The following is a 7,963-nucleotide window of genomic DNA, read 5'->3' on the forward strand; positions in this document are numbered from 1 at the left end:
TATGCTAAAGCAGGGCTTTACTTTATGAAAAACGAACAAATTTGAGACTTTGAGGTACGAGGTTTCTGCCTGACAGTGACGACATATAGCATCATACCTTTTTCAGACAACTCTTTGGGAATTAAAACATTGGTTTAGAACAGTGGTTCTCAAAAAATAGCAGATCTACAAGCTCACAGCGTGTCACTTTGTGCCACACTGCGAGCTTGTACATACATCTGCTATTTTTGAACATTTTAGAAGGAATATCATTTTAACACAAGTCCTCTCTTCTGGGGGTCCCTGGCACATACAGGTATATATTATGAAATTGAGTTTCGAACTTGGGTCTCCTGCACGCAAAGCCAATATCCTAACCCCAAGACCTAAGGGATATTCCTATGGACTGAGGGGAGATATTAGACTTTTAAGTCATCAGGCTGAGGCGGTGAGTCACTCTGCCACATGTATCACTTTGGGGGTCCTCGACACGACAAAGGTTGGGAACTACTCAGAGTCCTCAGAGTGTACAAATGAATGGTCCTTTCTGTTTTGAGGATAATGGATAATCTCCGTAATTTCAAGTAAAACACAGAAATCGCTTTTCCCCGTCCGAATCCGCCATAAAACTCACAAACCAGGTAATCTTCACATTATCAGACGTTCCCAGGTAAAAGTAATCCAGTGCGAATAGGACATTAAAGGGCATTTGTAGAATTGGCCTCAGGTCTTACTGGGTTAAAGCCCTCTGTACTGTATCATGGTGGGTAGGTGGGTTTGGGGGGGTTGGGGGGGGCACTTGTGATGTGGGTTTTTGGAGACGGTGAATATTTCCGCCTGACACATGTGGCTCTCTGTGACAGCAGCAATCCCTCCTTATCAGTCACTTTCTTCCCTCTGCAACACCCAACCCCCCCGCCCCCCCCCCCCCCCCCCCCCCCCCCGCTTCCAACATCATCTCTGTCTCCTCCCGGTTCAAACTGCCACCGCGATAAGGGCCATGGCGAATTAAAATGGACCACTTTTTAATTACTTTACAAATTAAAGAACACTCTGAATTGCCATGCATTATTATTATTATACAGTAAATGTGTAAATTCACTCCGCCGGTTCATATGAGAAGTATTAACTGTTTTATTTTTGTAGGTGAATCTTTGCCCAGAGGGGGGAAAAATACAAGAAAAAAAAGCAATTAAATGAATTTAAACGAGAGAGGAGAGAGAAAAAAGCAACCAAAAAACATTTCTCCCGTCATAGTCAACAGTTTTAGAGATGGATAAAACACTTTACAACTTCTTGTGTTGGATACGAGTATGTGAGGTATTTTATTCAGCAATTCGTTTCCTGTTTTTATCGGTGTCTTAACGAGGCGGTAGGTTATGGCTGTACAGCCATAAAGTGTATTTACTGCGTTGTTAGTTGCTGTGCAGTCACTTGCATAAGGGAACATTTAGCTGTGTTACTTCCTCATCTTTGAGACAACTTATTATGCAGGGCATTAGCCTTAGTTACATTCAATAACCGAATGTCACTGATAAAGTTACCTTCATGTCAGTGACTAGATTACATGTTCTTTATGTCCTTAGTTTAAACCAGTGGTTCTCAACCTTTTCAGGCTGCGACCCCCAAAATAATCATATTTTAACTGGGGACCCCCCCACCCTGACGAGCGCTAAGAGTTGAGGCATTACATTTTGTAATGCCTCTATTGTGAAAATAGCAGATCTACATGCTCACAACGCCTTGCTTTTTGTGAGCATGTACCGTAGATCGGCTATTTTCACAATTTCTGCCTCTAATATTTGACAATTTGACCAATGTTTTAATTTGTAATTTTAGAGGAATTAAGATATCCTCAAATTGTCACTTTAGAAACGTGCAGATACCCTCTATGCACGTAAATGTTATGCTGGTTTGTTTACTGTTGAGTGAGAAAACAATGTTGCACATTAAGTTAATCATCTGGAAACCCCCCAAAATAAATTTGGGTCCCGACCCACAGGTTGAGAACCACTGCTTTAAACCAGTGGTTCTCAAAACGTTTCATTTACTATGTGTCAGGCCACGGATCCCTGTAACTCTGAGGGTGTACAGAAGGAACCAAATGGACCTGTAAGGTTCCTGGTTCCATCTTTCAATAGCCAATCTACAGTACAATCTTTCAATAGCCAAGCTACAATCTTTCAGTAGCCAATCTACAATCTTTCAATAGCCAATCTACAATCTTTCAATAGCCAATCTACAATCTTTCAGTAGCCATTCTACAATCTTTCAATAGCCAATCTACAATCTTTCAATAGCCAATCTACAGTCTTACAATAGCTAATCAACAATCTTTCAACAGCCACTCAATAGCCAATCTACATTCTTTCAATAGCCATTCAATAGCCAATCAACAAGCTAACAATGCATTGCATTGTGGAGCGTTGTGAGCTTGTAGATCGGAAAATTGCATTATCGTCACAATAGATATTATTGGGGAGGAGTGGCTCAGGGGTAGAGTGGCCGCTTGGCAACCAGAAGGTTCCCAGTTCGATCCCGGGCTCCCCCAGTGTTAGTGCCGAAGAGTCCTTGAGTGAGACTCTGAACCCCTAATTTCTTCCGATGTGCAGATTGGTGTCTTGCAAGGTTTCCTCCACCATCGGTGTATGAATGTGTGTGAATTTAATGCAAAACCTCTGTAAAGCGCCTTGGATAGAGGCACCATTTACCATTTAATGTCACAATATAGATTTATTTACATTCTTGCCATCAAGGTATTTGGTGGTGAAAAAATACAGTGACATTTGATTTGGTCCATATCACACCTAGCCCTGGGCCTACTATACCTTAAAGTGTGGATCAATCCATTTTCCCGTGGCTGTCAGAAATCCGTGAGAAACTAGATACGGAATAGCGCCGTTGCAGCCAGAACATCATCATTTTTCTCTTGCGGGGGTGAATCTCATTCACTGCGTTTGAGAACAGCGGCAGTCTCACTTGACCCCGCGCGCCGCCCGTGCCACGGCCTGTGTGCTGCACATTGTACTCCACAGATAACCCAACTTCAACCTCCACGGCCCACGTTTGAGGCCCCAGGCTTCTTTGTGTCACTCAAAACCCAGAGAGAGACTGAGAGAGAGAGAGAGAGGAGCAAGAGGCTCGGCTCAAACACGATAACCCCCCAATGTGACCCATCCATCCGGGCAAAAAGAGAAAGAAAGTGTCCCTCTCCCCTGGCGTCTATGAGAGAGCACAGACACAAAGAGAACCTGATGTGTATGGATTTTCTTTTAACAGTAATAAGGGTGAGGGGGGAGGGAGGGAGGGTACGTGAGGATTCTGGGCCAAAATACGGGCGGTAATTGGAACTGACAGTGGGTTGAGCACAATGACTCTGCAGGAAAAAAAAAGAAAACTCGTCTAATCTAATCATCGCGGCAGCGGCCGCGCGGACACAAAACTTCTCGGATAAACAAAATTAGCCGTCTTGACACCCACCGTCCTGTTTCCTCCAACCTCATTGATCGTCCGATCTCGCCTTTGAGCCTGTAATCAGCTGGGCTTTTCACTCGCAGCACGCCGGCAGGTGGCCAACACAACGCCGTCCGTGCTAAGATGGCTGCCCTGTTGTTTTGGCGGAGGTCCAAAGGGCCTTCCAACCAACTGTCTGTTTTCACCAGGCATTCCTCTGCTCTCTTTGTGTGCGCAGAGGAGGAGCCTGTAGCTTCTATATAGATCTGTTTAGAATTTACAATTCAAGTGTTTAGCAGGCGCTCTTATCCAGAGCTGAAATTACACTACGTGGCGTGAACTCTAGTAAGCAAACATCAGGGTGAAGTCACTCAATTAGGGTGCAACGAGAACAATGTGTTTCAAAGAAACTAGGATACCAGCTAGACCTCAAACCCAAAACATAATGTGAACAATTAAGGCCATGTTCAGACGACCACGGTCTGTAGAGAAAAGGGCGAGGTCCCGGGACATTGCCGTTGCATTGTCACCTTTTTTCCAGCTTTCATATGAAGTTGCACTAGGGCATGAAACGACGTAGTGTGCATCAGGGCATACGAGCGGAGTGGAGCGCGAGTGGCGTGGGGAGCGGAGCGGACCGTTTTTGACGTGAGCGAGAGCGAGCGAATTTTCAAATGGGTCTGAGCGGCTTTGGAGTGAGGATTTTCCTCCGCTCGTAGTCGATCTGCATGTCGGCACCGTGTAGAGGAGAGGAGACAGAGAATTCCCTTTATCAAGATTTCACAAAATGTATCTATATCATCCACACAAGTAGGCTATGTTATAATAAGTAGCCTACCTTGTGTCAGTTAAGTTATAGACTATATCATCACCACCAGCCAGTCAAAGGATACGATTTGAAATGCAAGTGAGACTGATTTGGCTGAATGAAAAACACACGCCACGAGTCGCTTCCCTCTCTCGGTTGTGGTGATTAGCCTAATCAATAACCAACAGGATTTAATATTGCCCGTCTTAAAATACAATGCCTTAGATTGCCTAGACAGATCTCCATCAAGCCGAGGCTCACATTACCGCAGGCATTTGTGTTGGGAACACACTGGCAAAGGAGAAAGTGTTTCGGACATGGTAGCAAACTTCTTTTTTTTTTTTTTTTTTGCTTTTTGACGACCCTGAGTGGAGCGCGGAGTGCGCGGTGAGCGAGCGATACGCAAATCAAGGTGAGCGGCGGAGCGGGGGGGGGGGGACATGAGCGAAGAGCGAACGGGACCATAGACCCCTGGAGCACGGAGCGGCTTTCCGTCCCGCTCCACTCCGCTCGTGTGCTCTGGTGTGCATGTAATTTCACTAGGTGGTGGTGACGCACAGATAGACGATTCCACTTCCTTGTTTACATTCACCATGGTGACGTCGCTGCAGTAGGCTGTACACGAGCCATGGCATCACATGTTTTGTCGTTTCTTGCGTTTCTGCTGTTCACGCGGTGACGCGAGGGGAGACCGTTGTCAGCTTTTCCAGTCTAAAAACTGGTCTTACTCCATTTTCACCCGAAATTGCCGTTGAACGGAAGGCATGATCTGACATTTCATTTTACGGATTTCTCATGGGAAACGGCGTCGTGTGAACACCGCCTAAGTACCAGCGTAACTAGCATTTATCAAAAAATAACCTGTAATCGAGTAAATGTCCTTAGTTACTGTCCAGTCCGCCATTGACTCCGTCATGTGTACCATAACTCTGTCCATTAAAACACTTCATCTTGGCTCACCCAGAGCAGACACAGTCAGTCAGTCTCTCTCTTCTTATCTCATCTCAGCTTCAAGACTCCTCACCAAGTTTAATTGATGTTAAAATATGCAGCGTTAGAAAGTATTTCATAGCCCTGAAACCTTACACATTAAAGTCCCACACCACCACCACTACACACACTAGTAAGGAACAGGGAATAATCTTTTTTTCTCTCTCTCTCTCTCGTTTATTTTTTTTTTCTCCTCCTCTTCTACTTTTTTTTTGCACCATATTACATTTTCAATTAATTTCTCATTTTCACGAAGTCAGAATCTAATTGCGTGAGGCTCAGAGCAAACATCTGTCCTCATGGTTTCCAATAAGTGCAAGCTGTCAGGCATGTAATCAGAAAATCATGTGCCGTCAGTCATCTTCCATTACAGAGCATGCGGCTCAATTACGGTGGTCAAGCTGTGGCTCTTTGATGTCGGTTTTCCTTGCTTGAGCAACCGGTGGCGGAAGCTTCCTGGACCCGCGTGTCCAGGAGTGTCACAAGGAGGGGGAGAAGTGGGACTGAGTTACTAGGGCCCAAGGTGGAGGGGGATTTAATTATTTTATCCACCTCTTTCCGCGGGAATTTACTGGAGATTTTTTTGCACCACACTTCCGGTTAACAGCAGAGATACAAGCTCACGTTGCGTCGCAGATGCAACCGTTGTGAGCTTGTAGATCACACTTGGCTGCGGAAGCTCAATGCACGATGGGATGTTGGAAAGTTGTGGATACTTTAGCTATTGAAAAATAGCAGATCTACAAGCTCACAGCGCGTGCCGCGCTGCGAGCTCGTAGATCTGCTATTTTTGAAAAGTCGTGAAAATGTGTGCAAATTGATTATATGTATTTTTTTAAGCGAACATTTGTAACTAAAATTTTGCTTCTGGGGGGGTCCTTGGAACTAAATATTTTGAGATGGAGGTCTGTGGGCCAAATACATATCATTTTTGGGGGTCCTTCACATGAAAATGTTTGAGCGCCACTGACATAGAAACATAGGTTTTTCAAAAAACCTTAGAAGGATTTGAAATATTCAAAGACTTGCACAAATTTTCAGGATTTTTCAAAAGTAGCAGATCTACAATCTCGCAGCGTTGTGAGCATTAAATAATGCGTAATAAAAATGCTTTCCCGGTTCCCCCTATGAAGAACATTCATGGGGGGCCCGCAGTGAATCCTTGTACCCAGGGCCACTGCAGAATTTGGTGCGACACTCCTGGACCCGTGTGTCTGCTCTCAACAGCTGGTAATGTCCTGCCGGCGACGCCGAAGCCATAACGCCCTGACAATGTTCATTTATTCCACTTGGCGTAATCTCTTTCGCTTGACGACCTTTTACTTTGCTCCCTCCTGTAAGTGAGAGTCTCTCAATCGTTGGGGGTCAGCAGGACGCGAAACAAAAAACGGAGCACGGCCATAATAGAGACGTGTCGGGCGCAAAGGGCAGTGGTTTTCATCAAGGTCCATTATTTATTCTGCATTTGATGAGATTTATAGCCGCTCAGACCCAATACTTAAGATTGTGTCCACGATTCCATGCTTTATTGATGTGGTCCCATAGGAGAGATAACAGGCAAACGTTGATCAAAATAACAATTTCTTCTACATTCTTTAATTTACTTCTTTTACATTAGGTAATGCAGATGTTTAACAATAATTTAACTCTTGAAAGTGTAAAATGAAACAAAATGGACCCTTACTGGTCCATTCATAATTTATCATTCGTAATTCATAGTGGACCCTTACAGGTTATAGAGGGTATGCGCATGATATCATCATACCCGGATAGGGGTTGTGTCAGTGTGGTTGTTAACCAAGAAACCAACAATTAACCTTGTTAACCCTTCCTAATTTTGGCATGTCATTGTAGGTCAGCTATTTTCACTACTTTTGCATGTCACCCTTGGACAATGAAGTAGGGCATTTTTTTTACCGCAAATATGTGACAGGGTACAATGCTTTGAGCCAGGGCTATGGTCATTTTTCAGCTTTTTACAGATTATGAAAGTACAGAATGTAAGCTTTCAAATGATGTGTTGTCGCAACACATCATTTTCACAAATAATACCATACTCCACAATAGCCAATGCCTGTGGTTCTCAGACTTTTGTAACCCTCCATTTTGTACCCTATGCATTCAACCATGGACCCCCACCACCTATAGTAACTCTGAAAGCGTATAAATGTAACCAAATGGACCATTATGGGGCCTTTTATATCGTATCCAAGGGTTACATATATACACGCTCATCAAGATGCATGCATGCAGCATCACCACATTCACAGTGTTATGTGTTCAGTTGGACATTGGCTTCAGGCTTTGAGAGGATTGGATTCTCCCTGAGAGTTTCGCCGAAGTCCTTCCCTGAAACCTGGCAACCCATTCTAGAGCATATAATGACACCATGGCCGTTAACCTGAAGTCTTTCCCTAAAACCTGGCAACCCTTTCCTGAACATATAATGACACCGTGGCCGTTAACCTGAAGTCTTTCCCTAAAACCTGGCAACCCTTTCCTGAACGTATAATGACACCGTGGCCGTTAACCAAGAAACCAACAATTAACCTTGTTAACCCAGGCCTGCCTATTTTGGTGGCATGTCATTATAGGCCTGCTATTTTCGTTACTTTTGCGTGCCACTCTTGGACAATGAAGTAGGGCATTAATCTATGAAGGGAAAAAAACACACACAAAAGAATACAGCGTTTCAGCAACGATATGGAAGTGGGGGGTTTTATGAGAAGGGCT

This window comes from Nannobrachium achirus (assembly GCF_963921795.1).
Source record: "Nannobrachium achirus genome assembly, chromosome: 17".
NCBI classification, from domain to species: Eukaryota; Metazoa; Chordata; class Actinopteri; order Myctophiformes; family Myctophidae; genus Nannobrachium; species Nannobrachium achirus.